The sequence below is a fragment of the Ranitomeya imitator genome, chromosome 3 (assembly GCF_032444005.1).
Source record: "Ranitomeya imitator isolate aRanImi1 chromosome 3, aRanImi1.pri, whole genome shotgun sequence".
NCBI lineage: Eukaryota > Metazoa > Chordata > Amphibia > Anura > Dendrobatidae > Ranitomeya > Ranitomeya imitator.
Window position 1 is genome coordinate 469,475,233 of NC_091284.1, and position 15,264 is coordinate 469,490,496.

Sequence of the window (15,264 nt, forward strand, 5' to 3'; positions counted from 1 at the left end):
TGCCTGGCCAATTTGGCAGGTGGTGAAGAGACAGATGGCTGCTCTCCAGTGGTCTGTGCCTCAGAGGATGTGGCACTAATTGAAGTCGATGCCGATGCGTTAGCTGCCATCCATCCGACAACGGCTTCAATTTGATCTTCACGCAGCAGCGGTGCAAGGCGCTCTACGACAAAGCTGCGCATGAAGGACTGTTCCCTGCTGAAACTGAGTGATGATGAGTCACCGGTGCCCGCAGCAGGCACAGAATCACCACGTCCTCTCCCAGCTCCTCTCCCTGCTCCGCGCCCACGCCCACGTGCCTTACTCCCTGCCCTCTTCATCTTGGTTGACAGACAAAGATAAGCAGAAAAGTACTAAGGCCTTAGTGTGCTTATTCCTGAAATGCTCCTCCTAACAGGTGTAAGAAACACTAATGTTATAAAGTGTGGACTAGACTTTATTATTGATAAAATGTGGCCTACACAAGTGTTAAGTGGTGTTTGGTGAACTTTACTTTTTTTTTTTCTGCAGATCGGGCTACAGAGCAAGTTTAACTCACACGGGGACCGTGCAGACAGCTGTGAACGGCGCTGCAAGACCCAAAAACACTCTTCTAGGTTATCCTATGAAGTGTTTTTTCACAATTTAGCTGGAGACGGGTGGAAAGACACTAATAGGAAATTTTAGAAAAAATTTGCAGCAGGCTGCACTATTTGCAAAAAAGGACAAGTTATTTTACGGTATGAGGCAGTGACGCACCCTGAGCTGAATACAACCGGCTGTGGCTGCACACAGACTACAGGGTGACCTGCGCTCACACGGAGACCGTGCAGACAGCCGTAAACGGCGCTGCAAGGCCCAAAAACCCTCCTCTAGGTTATCCTATGTAGTGTTTTTCCACAATTTAGCTGGAGACAGGTGGAAAGACACTAATAGGAAATTTTAGAAAAATTTGCATCAGGCTGCACTATTTGCAAAAAAGGAAAAGTTATTTAACGGTATGAGGCAGTGATGCACCCTGAGCTGAATACAACCGGCTGTGGCTGCACACAGACTACAGGGCGAGCTGCGCTCACACGGAGACCGTGCAGACAGCCGTAAACGGCGCTGCAAGGCCCCAAAACCCTCCTATAGGTTATCCTATGTAGTGTTTTTCCACAATTTAGCTAGAGACGGGTGGAAAAACACTAATAGGAAATTTTTGAAAAAATGTGCAGAAGGCTGCACTATGAGCAAAAAAGGACAATGGATAGAACAGTATGAGGCAGTGTGAACCCCCCCCCCTGAGCTGAATACAACCGGGTATATGGCTGCACACAGACTACAGACTGAGCTGCACACACACACACACATTGAGAGAGACTTTGAAGAACGCTGTTAAAACAGCGCTGCAAGGCAAGAGCAAGGTGAACACACAGCGTTTGCTAAATTAGCCTGGGAAAAGCGCAATGAAGCAATTCGCTATCTCAACTGGCCCTCAGTTAGAACACAGCGTCCTGTCCCTAACTGAAATCGCAGCAGAGTGAGCGCAAAATGGCGGCAGCGTTTTTTATAGTGCAGAGTGACATCATTTCAGCAGCCAATCACAGCCTTGCCAGTACTTACATGCCCACCATGCTAAACAGGATGTGCCCACACTTCCATTCATTCCTCATTGGCTGCTGCGTGCAGTTTTGAATTCTGGGAACTTCCGATTCCGGTATCCGATACGCGGGAAATATCGGAATTCGGTATCGGAATTCCGATACCGCAAATATCGGCCGATACACGATACTTGCGTTATCGGAATGCTCGACACTAATAGTATCCCTTCACAGAAGATAAAGACATATACAGTAGGGAAAGTATTTGATGCACTGCTTATTTTGCAAGTTTTCCCACCTACAAAGAATGGATAGATCTGTAATTTTTATTGTAGATACACCTCAACTGTGAGAGACAGGATCTAAAAATAAAAAAAAAAAACAGAAAATCGGTCTCTCACAGTCTTATTGTCATGATCTAGTCTGGGTTTTGAGTCCTGTCTGCCCTTTCCCGGGCTGATCATGTCAAGGGTTAATTTTGCTCTGCCTCATTCTGGGCTCAGGTTAGCTATTTAGCTCTGCTGTATCCTGTAGGTGGTGTCAGTTAAATTTTCTGCCTATGGCGTGAGTATCTGACTCTGGTAGTACCCTGATTGGTCCTGCTGCGCTTTCTGACCTTGCCTGTGTCTATTCTTCATTCCCTGCCCATCCTGTCTTAGTATTTCCTGATTGCTTTTGGATTTCCTGGTGTTTGGCCCGGCTTTGACTCTGACTTGACTATGCCTCTGGTCACTGGTACTTCTGCCTTTTGTCTGGTATTGACCCTTTTGCTCTCCACTGACTCTGTGCTTGTTCTTTTCCCTTTGTACTGCGTAATCAAAGGAAGATAGCGGGCACCACATAAATTGTCAAATAAGGGATCAACCATATGCATATAAATAAGCGCTACAAAACAAAACAAAAAACAAAGAGGGAAAGATATGCAAACTAATGGGATCAACCTTTAATGATTTATTCAATACAATAGTACAAAAAGGCAAAGCAGAACACACAGTTAAAACCATTTAAAACACCAAGAGAGGCTAAAGGAACTATGAAAAAATCTCCACAAGGCAATAAACAGGACAAGTTTTTGTTAATATATACACAGCATCAATTAAGTATATAGACATTAATCCGCAGCCAGTTGAAAAAATATCAGCATTAACACCAAATTTTTGCTGCCAACTGCCCTGTTAACAAGAGCTGTAAAACAACCCATATAAAGGTAACCCACACAAATATTTACCAAATTCACTAAAAGTGATCATAATGCAATACTCCATGGCATGTATACGTCCAGGTAGACAAGGATTAAACCAACCCACACATATTGCTGGCTGGAGATCCCATACTTAATGGCAATAATATAACAGTATTATGACATCCTACCTAACTAATGAACCTATGCATATAATTACCATTTCCCAATAAGGGGGTCTACACCCAACATCCTAAGGCATAAACACGGAGTAGAGCCATAAAAAGGTATACCAATGTGGTCTTATTGCAAGTGCAATGGTGGGTTACCCATGCCCTGGCCCTCGGGAGATCACACGCCCCACGCGTATCGATGCTATCAAAGCATCTTCATCAGTGGAATATAGAATGTATGATCAAGCCCTGCCTAATTTATATACAACTAGAGAATAGGAAATAAATATCACCTGTTGAAGCTGCTACAGTATGCAGGAGCTCCCGGCGTGCAGTACAAAAGATGTACTTCCGGTTCAGGTCATATGAGCCTGCGTACAAGTTACATTGACAGACGCAGTTGGGTTCAGCCGCTAGAGCGCTTAGCTACAGAAATCCTCATGGTGATAAGCAACGCAAAACAAGGGGATTATGTCCATGTACGCATGCACAGCCGTTTAAAGGCCCAGTGCAGCGCCTCAGCGCAACGGTCTCCATGGTGAGGAGTGACCATAACAAATCCTCTCCATGCGCATGCGCAAACACCAGGATATACTCCTCAGCCTTAGAGTGTACATATGATTGCCTTCACAGACCCAATTGAATTAAACTTTTTAGATCACTTAGCTCTAAAGGCTCCCATGGTGAGAAACAACGCCAGACAGGGGGATTATGTTACTATGTGCCTGTGCAGCCATTTAGGAACCTAGTACATCATCTCAGCTCATAAATCTCCATAGTGAGGAGTGATGCCAACGGATCCTCTCAATGCGCCTGCGCAATCACCAAAATATGATCCCCAGCCTAAGAAACTACATATTACAAGCATGTAAAAAAGTATATATAAGCGCTCCTAATTCATTACAACGCAACCATCTTATCAGAATACAGTGACAAACACCACCCCCACACCCAGACAGAAGTCATATAAACCATCAGAGTGTATACCAACGTGATTAACCCACCACAAGCAAAAGATACATATACAAAGAAAAGCGGCTAATTGCCGCGAAACCCATAACCGATTTACATATGATTCCCTTATAGTACCTAAATGGACCATGGATATTACCTAGTCCTAATCAATAAGGCATTTAGATAGAAAACACATTGTATCCCCAAGCTATTACATATGTATGGAGTGTTATGACCTGGTGGTTAGGAGCACCCGGAATGACCTGATAGTTAAACCTCATACAGGACGAGCTCTGGGATGTGGGAGCTCTGCTGACCGCAAGCCCTAATCCTATCACACACACTAAAAATAGCCGTGGAGCGCTCCTGACCAGACCTAGGCGCCTTGTCACAGCCTAAGAACTATCTAGCCCTAGAGATAGAAAATAAAGCCTACCTTGCCTCAGAGAAATTCCCCAAAGGTAAAGGAAGCCCCCCACATATATTGACTGTGAGTAAAGATGAAAGTCACAAACGCAGAAATGAAACAGGTTTCAGCACAGGGAGGCCAGACTTACTAAATAGACAGAGGATAGGAAAGGTAACTTTGCGATCAGCACAAAAACCTACAAAAGACCACGCAGAGTGTGCAAAAAAGACCTCCGCACCGACTCACGGTGCGGAGGGGCCACTCTGCATCCCAGAGCTTCCAGCTAGCAAGACAAAATCATGAAAACCAGCTGGACAAGAAAACAATGAACAAATAATGACTATCAGGAACTTAGCTTCTGCAGGAGAAGGCAGGTCACCAGAGAGATCCAGGAGCGAACTGAACGAATGCAAAAACATTGACAGCTGGCATGGAGTAACGATCAGAGAGGAGTTAAATAGAGCAGTCAACCAAAGGATAAACCACGTCACCTGTGTAAGGAACCTCAGAAGCAGCAGCTTCACTCACAGCCACCAGAGGGAGCCCATAGACAGAACTCGCCGAAGTACCATTCACGACCACAGGAGGGAGTTCGACAACAGAATTCACAACAGTACCCCCCCCCTTGAGGAGGGGTCACCGAACCCTCACCAGAGCCCCCAGGCCGATCAGGATGAGCCAAATGAAAGGCACGAACAAGATCGGCAGCATGAACATCAGAGGCAAAAACCCAGGAATTATCTTCCTGACCATAACCCTTCCACTTGACCAGGTACTGGAGTTTCCGTCTCGAAACACGAGAATCCAAAATCTTCTCCACCACATACTCCAACTCCCCCTCGACCAACACCGGGGCAGGAGGATCAACGGAGGGAACCATAGGCGCCACGTATCTCCGCAACAACGACCTATGGAACACATTATGGATGGCAAAAGAAGCCGGAAGATCCAAACGAAATGACACAGGATTAAGAACTTCGGAAATCTTATATGGTCCAATGAAACGAGGCTTAAACTTAGGAGAGGAAACCTTCATAGGAACGTGACGAGATGACAACCAAACCAAATCCCCAACACGAAGTCGGGGACCAACACAACGCCGGCGGTTAGCGAAACGTTGAGCCTTCTCCTGGGACAATGTCAAATTGTCCACCACATGAGTCCAAATCTGCTGCAACCTGTCCACCACCGCATCCACACCAGGACAGTCCAAAGGCTCAACCTGCCCTGAAGAGAAGTGAGGATGGAAACCAGAATTACAGAAAAAAGGAGAAACTAAAGTAGCCGAGCTGGCCCGATTATTAAAGGCGAACTCAGCCAAAGGCAAGAAAGACACCCAAACATCCTGATCAGCAGAAACAAAGTATCTCAGATATGTCTCCAAAGTCTGATTAGTTAGTTCGGTTTGGCCATTAGTCTGAGGATGGAAAGCCGAAGACAAATCAATGCCCATCTTAGCGCAAAAGGACCGCCAAAACCTCGAAACAAACTGGGAACCTCTGTCCGAGACGATGTTCTCTGGAATGCCATGCAAACGAACCACATGCTGGAAAAACAATGGCACCAAATCAGAGGAGGAAGGCAGTTTAGATAAGGGTACCAAATGGACCATCTTAGAGAAGCGATCGCAAACCACCCAAATGACCGACATCTTTTGAGAAAGAGGGAGATCAGAAATAAAATCCATGGAAATATGCGTCCAGGGCCTCTTCGGGATCGGCAAGGGCAAAAGCAACCCACTGGCACGAGAACAGCAGGGCTTAGCCCGAGCACAAATCCCACAGGACTGCACAAAAGAACGCACATCCCGTGACAAAGAAGGCCACCAAAAGGATCTAGCCACTAAATCTCTGGTACCAAAGATTCCAGGATGACCAGCCAATACTGAACAATGAATCTCTGAGATAACTCTACTAGTCCATCTATCAGGGACAAACAATTTCTCCGTAGGACAACGGTCAGGTCTATCAGCCTGAAACTTTTGCAGCACACGCGGCAAATCAGGGGAAATGGCAGACAAAATTACCCCTTCTTTAAGAATACCCGCCGGCTCCGGAACACCCGGAGAGTCAGGCACAAAACTCCTTGACAGGGCGTCAGCCTTCACATTCTTAGATCCCGGAAGGTATGAAACCACAAAATCAAAACGGGAGAAAAAGAGCGACCATCGAGCCTGTCTAGGATTCAACCGTTTGGCAGACTCGAGATAAGTTAAATTCTTGTGATCCGTCAAGACCACCACGCGATGTTTAGCTCCTTCAAGCCAATGTCGCCACTCCTCGAATGCCCACTTCATGGCCAACAACTCCCGATTGCCCACATCATAATTGCGCTCAGCAGGCGAGAATTTTCTAGAAAAGAAGGCATAGGGTTTCATCACCGAGCCATCAGAACTTCTTTGCGACAAAACAGCCCCTACTCCAATTTCAGAAGCATCAACCTCCACCTGAAAAGGGAGCGAAACATCTGGCGGGCACAACACAGGGGCAGAAGCAAAACAACGCTTCAACTCCTGAAAAGCCTCTACAGCCGCAGAGGACCAATTGACCACATCAGCACCTTTCTTGGTCAAATTAGTCAACGGCTTAGCAACACTGGAAAAGTTAGCGATGAAGCGACGATAAAAATTAGCAAAGCCCAGGAACTTCTGCAAGCTCTTCACAGATGTCGGCTGAGTCCAATCGTAAATGGCCTGAACTTTAACAGGGTCCATCTCGATAGTAGAAGGGGAAAAAATGTAACCCAAAAATGAAACCTTCTGAACTCCAAAGAGACACTTTGACCCCTTCACAAACAAGGAATTCGCACGAAGGACCTGGAACACCATTCTGACCTGCTTCACATGAGATTCCCAATCATCCGAAAAGACCAAAATGTCATCCAAATATACAATCATGAATCTATCCAGGTACTCTCGGAAGATGTCATGCATAAAGGACTGAAACACAGATGGAGCATTAGAAAGCCCGAATGGCATAACCAGGTACTCAAAATGGCCCTCGGGCGTATTAAATGCAGTCTTCCATTCATCACCCTGTTTAATTCGCAGAAGATTATACGCACCACGAAGATCTATCTTGGTGAACCAACAAGCCCCCTTAATCCGAGCAAATAAATCAGACAGCAGCGGCAAAGGATACTGAAATTTGACTGTGATCTTATTAAGAAGGCGGTAATCAATACAAGGTCTCAAAGAACCATCCTTCTTGGCCACAAAAAAGAACCCTGCTCCCAATGGTGACGACGACGGACGAATATGACCCTTCTCCAAGGATTCCTTTATATAACTCCGCATAGCGGCGTGCTCTGGCACAGATAAATTAAACAGACGGCCCTTAGGAAACTTACTACCAGGAATCAAATCAATAGCACAGTCGCAATCCCTATGAGGAGGTAGGGCACCAGATTTGGGCTCTTCAAATACATCCCGGTAATCTGATAAAAATTCAGGGACTTCAGAAGGAGTGGAAGGTGAAATTGAGAGCAATGGAACATCACCATGTACCCCCTGACAACCCCAGCTGGATACAGACATAGATTTCCAATCCAACACTGGATTATGGACCTGTAGCCATGGCAACCCCAAAACGACTACATCATGCAGATTATGCAACACCAAAAAGCGAATATCTTCCTGATGTGCAGGAACCATGCACATGGTCAATTGAGTCCAGTACTGAGGCTTATTCTTGGCCAAAGGCGTAGCATCAATTCCTCTCAATGGAATAGGATACTGCAAGGGCTCCAAGAAAAAACCACAGCGCCTGGCAAACTCCAAGTCCATCAAATTCAGGGCAGCGCCTGAATCCACAAATGCCATTACAGAATAGGACGACAGAGAGCAAATCAGAGTAACGGACAAAAGAAATTTAGACTGTACCGTACCAATGATGGCAGACCTAGCGAACCGCTTAGTGCGCTTAGGACAATCGGAGAGAGCATGAGTGGATTCACCACAGTAAAAACACAGCCCATTCCGACGTCTGTGTTCTTGACGTTCAGCTCTGGTCAAAGTCCTATCACACTGCATAGGCTCAGGCCTATGCTCAGAGAATACCGCCAGATGGTGCACAGCTTTGCGCTCACGCATGCGCCAATCGATCTGAATGGCCAAAGACATAGACTCATTCAGACCAGCAGGCGTGGGAAATCCCACCATAGCATCCTTAAGGGCTTCAGAAAGACCCTTTCTGAAAATTGCCGCCAGGGCACATTCATTCCACTGAGTAAGCACAGACCACTTTCTAAACTTCTGACAGTATACCTCCGCTTCATCCTGACCCTGACACAAAGCCAGCAAGATTTTCTCTGCCTGATCCACTGAATTTGGTTCATCATAAAGCAATCCAAGCGCCAGAAAAAACGCATCAACATCACACAATGCCGGATCTCCTGGCGCAAGGGAAAATGCCCAGTCTTGAGGGTCACCACGCAACAAAGAAATAATGATTTTTACCTGTTGAACGGGGTCACCAGAGGAGCGGGGTTTCAAAGCTAGAAACAGTTTACAATTATTTTTGAAATTCAAGAACCTAGATCTATCCCCAGAAAATAAGTCAGGAATAGGAATTTTAGGCTCTAACATAGGATTCTGAACCACAAAATCTTGAATGTTTTGTACCCTTGCAGAGAGATGATCCATACAAGAGGACAGACCTTGAATGTCCATATCTACACCTGTGTCCTGAACCACCCAAAGGTCTAGGGGAAAAGGAAGACAAAACACAGTGCAAAGAAAAAAAAATGGTCTCAGAAGTTCTCTTTTCCCTCTATTGAGATGCATTAATACTTTGGGCCAGCTGTACTGTTATGACCTGGTGGTTAGGAGCACCCGGAATGACCTGATAGTTAAACCTCATACAGGACGAGCTCTGGGATGTGGGAGCTCTGCTGACCGCAAGCCCTAATCCTATCACACACACTAAAAATAGCCGTGGAGCACTCCTGACCAGACCTAGGCGCCTCGTCACAGCCTAAGAACTATCTAGCCCTAGAGATAGAAAATAAAGCCTACCTTGCCTCAGAGAAATTCCCCAAAGGTAAAGGAAGCCCCCCACATATATTGACTGTGAGTAAAGATGAAAGTCACAAACGCAGAAATGAAACAGGTTTCAGCAAAGGGAGGCCAGACTTACTAAATAGACAGAGGATAGGAAAGGTAACTTTGCGATCAGCACAAAAACCTACAAAAGACCACGCAGAGTGTGCAAAAAAGACCTCCGCACCGACTCACGGTGCGGAGCGGCCACTCTGCATCCCAGAGCTTCCAGCTAGCAAGACAAAATAATGAAAACCAGCTGGACAAGAAAACAATGAACAAATAATGACTATCAGGAACTTAGCTTCTGCAGGAGAAGGCAGGTCACCAGAGAGATCCAGGAGCGAACTGAACGAATGCAAAAACATTGACAGCTGGCATGGAGTAACGATCAGAGAGGAGTTAAATAGAGCAGTCAACCAAAGGATAAACCACGTCACCTGTGTAAGGAACCTCAGAAGCAGCAGCTTCACTCACAGCCACCAGAGGGAGCCCATAGACAGAACTCGCCGAAGTACCATTCATGACCAAAGGAGGGAGTTCGACAACAGAATTCACAACAATGGAGGCAATAGAGCTAACAATCACAAATACCAACGCCAGTGGTGCCAAGGAATGGTAAAATGGACCACAATATTTTATACATTTAACAAATCAAGTACATAAATATATAGCCCCAGTAAAAATGATTTAATAAGTGCTAATTGGTACAGTTGGCAGCAAAAAAAACCATAGTATTTGAGATCAAGTACATATAAAAAAAAATGCATAGTCCGAGTGTAGTTCGTATATCCCACTGAAGTCACATAGTAGCTTCAAAAACTCTGTATATGGAGCCAATAGGAACATATGTAAGTCCACAACATCTGTGAAGATAAAAAATATATATTATATGAACATGCTACCTGAAGAATATATACATCCCCTTAAATCTGTTTGTAGAAGCCTGTATACAACAATTTTTCATTAATGCCGACTGAAGCCAGACTATTTAGATTGTATATCCACTTGGATTCCCTTCTCAACAAATCCAATGTGATATTTCCACCCCTGATATCGGATTTTACCCCTTCCAATCCCATCACCTTAAGGTCTCGTGGGGAGCCATCATGATCTTGTAAGAAATGTGTAGCTACCAATGTTCTTTTCTTACCTTTCTCCAGATCACTTTGGGCCTTATTAATGCTGGGAAGGTGTTGTTGTATGCGACGTCTCAATTCCTGTGGGGCGCAGCCCACATACAATTTAGGGCAACCACATATCAAGGCATAAATAATGTTCCAGGTACGACAGTTGAAATATGCAGATGGCTGGATCCTTTCTGATAAATGTGGCAACGATATCCCCTGTTCGGCAAGCATTTAGCCGCATATATTGCAATTGCCGCAAGGATAGGACCCATAAATACGCGCACCAGTGCCTGTTTTGACCGTTGTTCGTTTGAAGTGACTGGATACCAGTTCATCCTTTAAATTATCGGATCTCCTGGCCACCATCTTTGTGGTAGCCGAGATCCATGGCCGAAGCTTGGGCTCCGTAAGTAAGATATGCCAGTTTTTCTGTAAGACAGCATAAACATCATTCCACTGATTATGATATGTGGTAATTAGATTGATAGCCCGAGTATCTTCTTAGGCCTCAGTATTTCCTCACGTACAGAGTGCTGGAATGTTGAAATGCCTGTGATATAGTCTTTCGAGGGTAGCCCCTTGCCCGGAACCTATTTGTTAATTTTCGTGATTCTTCCTGGAAGTCCCCAAGGGTAGAACAATTTCTTCTTAATCTAAGGAACTGGCCCTTAGGTATGCTATTCCTTAGGTGGGCTGGATGAGCATTTTCGTAATGGAGTAAACTGTTTGTTGCTGTTTCTTTCCGATGTAAGTTAGTAATTATACATCCATCTCCAATGGTGATTTTGAGGTCCAAGAAGTCAACCGTAACAGAAGATATTTTTTAGGTCAATCTAATATTCCAAGGACTATTATTAAGCTGATCAATAAAGGTACTACAATCCTCCAAGGTTCCAGTCCAAAGAAACAAAATATTATCTATGAACCTGTACCATTTAAATACATGCTTTTGAAATAGACGGACATTAGATACATGGGTTTCCTCCCACCACCCCATAAACAAGTTCGCGTACAAAGGTGCACATCTCGCGCCCATCGCGGTACCTGACGCCTGTTTATAATAGGCACGGTCAAAGACAAAATAGTTCTTCTCCAAAACTACCTTTAGGAGATCCAACAAAAAGGAGTTGGGATTTCTGTCTCTGCTGGAATTCTTATTCAAAAAATATGCGACAGTTTTGATACCCAAGCTATGTTCTATGATGGTATACAAGGACTCCACGTCAAGTGTTACAATGTAGGTATTCACTGGTACTTCAAGCTTATCAAACTGTTCAATCAGATGCAAGGAATCCCTGATGTAAGAGCTTAGGGAGTAGACAAGAGGTTGGAGGAAGTAATCAAGATAGATACATGGTCTCTCAAAGAGCCTCCCAATACCTGATATTATAGGTCTAACCGGGGGGTTCATCCATACACTTATGCACCTTGGGTAGCACATAAAATGTCGGGATCCTTGGCGTATCAGTTGTTAAAAATTCCTTTTCTCTCTTGTTAATAATCCCCAAGTTGAATGCAGCCAGGACCAATCGATCTAATTGCTTCTTAAAAGTTTCTGTTGGATCCGAGGGTAGGACCTGATAATGAGAGATGTTCAATAATTGACATATTGCCTCCATCAAATATAAATCTTTGGGCCAGATAACAATATTGCCCCCTTTGTCAGCTTCTTTAATGACAAAGAAATCCTGTTCTTTTAAACGCTGGAGGCAACGTATTTCCTCATTTGTAAGGTTACTGTTATGATAAGATAATTCAGTACCACAATGGACATAGAGGTCAGAGCACATACAGTGACCTGACAATAACCCAAAAACATAGAACGAGCTCTGAGACATGGGAACTCTGCTGACCGCAATCCCTAATCCTCTCCAGCAACACTAGAGGCAGCCGTGGATTGCGCCTAACGCTCCCTATGCAACTCGGCACAGCCTGAGAAACTAGCTAGCCTGAAGATAGAAAATAAGCCTACCTTGCCTCAGAGAAATACCCCAAAGGAAAAGGCAGCCCCCACATATAATGACTGTGAGTCTGAAAAGACAAACGTAGAGATGAAATAGATTTAGCAAAGTGAGGCCCGACTTTCTGAACAGAGAGAGGATAGGAAAGGTAACTTTGCGGTCAACACAAAACCCTACAAAAACCACGCAAAGGGGGCAAAAAGACCCTCCGTACCGAACTAACGGCACGGAGGTACACCCTCTGCGTCCCAGAGCTTCCAGCAAGCAGGAAAAAACAAATAGACAAGCTGGACAGAAAAAACAGCAAAACAAAATAGCAAAGCAGAACTTAGCTATGCAGAGCAGCAGGCCACAGGAACGATCCAGGAGGAAACAGGTCCAATACTAGAACATTGACTGGAGGCCAGGATCAAAGCACTAGGTGGAGTTAAATAGAGCAGCACCTAACGACTTCACCACATCACCTGAGGAAGGAAACTCAGAAGCCGCAGTACCACTTTCCTCCACCAACGGAAGCTCACAGAGAGAATCAGCCGAAGTACCACTTGTGACCACAGGAGGGAGATCTGCCACAGAATTCACAACAGTACCCCCCCCTTGAGGAGGGGTCACCGAACCCTCACCAGAGCCCCCAGGAAGACCAGGATGAGCCATATGAAAGGCACGAACAAGATCGGGAGCATGGACATCAGAGGCAAAGACCCAGGAATTATCTTCCTGAGCATAACCCTTCCACTTAACCAGATACTGGAGTTTCCGTCTTGAAACACGAGAATCCAAAATCTTCTCCACAATATACTCCAACTCCCCCTCCACCAAAACCGGGGCAGGAGGATCAACAGATGGAACCATAGGTGCCACGTATCTCCGCAACAATGACCTATGGAATACGTTATGTATGGAAAAAGAATCTGGAAGGGTCAGACGAAAAGACACAGGATTAAGAACCTCAGAAATCCCATACGGACCAATGAAACGAGGTTTAAACTTAGGAGAGGAAACCTTCATAGGAATATGACGAGAAGATAACCAAACCAAATCCCCAACACGAAGTCGGGGACCCACACAGCGTCTGCGATTAGCGAAACGTTGAGCCTTCTCCTGGGACAAGGTCAAATTGTCCACTACATGAGTCCAAATCTGCTGCAACCTGTCCACCACAGTATCCACACCAGGACAGTCCGAAGACTCAACCTGCCCTGAAGAGAAACGAGGATGGAACCCAGATTTGCAGAAAAACGGCGAAACCAAGGTAGCCGAGCTGGCCCGATTATTAAGGGCGAACTCACGCCAAAGGCAAAAAGGACACCCAGTCATCCTGATCAGCGGAAACAAAGCATCTCAGATATGTTTCCAAGGTCTGATTGGTTCGTTCGGTCTGGCCATTAGTCTGAGGATGGAAAGCCGAGGAAAAAGACAAGTCAATGCCCATCCTACCACAAAAGGCTCGCCAAAACCTCGAAACAAACTGGGAACCTCTGTCAGACACGATATTCTCTGGAATGCCATGCAAACGAACCACATGCTGGAAGAACAATGGCACCAAATCGGAGGAGGAAGGTAATTTAGACAAGGGTACCAAATGGACCATCTTAGAGAAGCGATCACAGACCACCCAAATGACTGACATCTTTTGAGAGACGGGAAGATCTGAAATAAAATCCATAGAGATATGTGTCGAAGGCCTCTTCGGGACCGGCAAGGGCAAAAGCAACCCACTGGCACGAGAACAGCAGGGCTTAGCCCGAGCACAAATCCCACAGGACTGCACAAAAGAACGCACATCCCGCGACAGAGATGGCCACCAAAAGGATCTAGCCACTAACTCTCTGGTACCAAAGATTCCAGGATGACCAGCCAACACCGAACAATGAACCTCAGAGATAACTTTATTCGTCCACCTATCAGGGACAAACAGTTTCTCCGCTGGGCAACGATCAGGTTTATTAGCCTGAAATTTTTGCAGCACCCGCCGCAAATCAGGGGAGATGGCAGACACAATTACTCCCTCTTTGAGGATACCCGCCGGCTCAGATAAACCCGGAGAGTCGGGCACAAAACTCCTAGACAGAGCATCCGCCTTCACATTTTTAGAGCCCGGAAGGTACGAAATCACAAAGTCAAAACGAGCAAAAAACAGCGACCAACGAGCCTGTCTAGGATTCAATCGCTTGGCAGACTCGAGATAAGTCAAGTTTTTATGATCAGTCAAGACCACCACGCGATGCTTAGCTCCTTCAAGCCAATGACGCCACTCCTCGAATGCCCACTTCATGGCCAGCAACTCTCGATTGCCCACATCATAATTTCGCTCAGCAGGCGAAAACTTCCTGGAAAAGAAGGCGCATGGTTTCATCACCGAGCAATCAGAACTTCTCTGAGACAAAACGGCCCCTGCTCCAATCTCAGAAGCATCAACTTCGACCTGGAACGGAAGCGAAACATCTGGTTGACACAACACAGGGGCAGAAGAAAAACGACGCTTCAACTCTTGAAAAGCTTCCACAGCAGCAGAAGACCAATTGACCACATCAGCACCCTTCTTGGTCAAATCGGTCAATGGTTTAGCAATACTAGAAAAATTGCAGATGAAGCGACGATAAAAATTAGCAAAGCCCAGGAACTTTTGCAGACTTTTCAGAGATGTCGGCTGAGTCCAATCATGGATGGCTTGGACCTTAACAGGGTCCATCTCGATAGTAGAAGGGGAAAAGATGAACCCCAAAAATGAAACCTTCTGAACACCAAAGAGACACTTTGATCCCTTCACAAACAAAGAATTAGCACGCAGGACCTGAAACACCGTTCTGACCTGCTTCACATGAGACTCCCAATCATCCGAGAAGATCAAAATGTC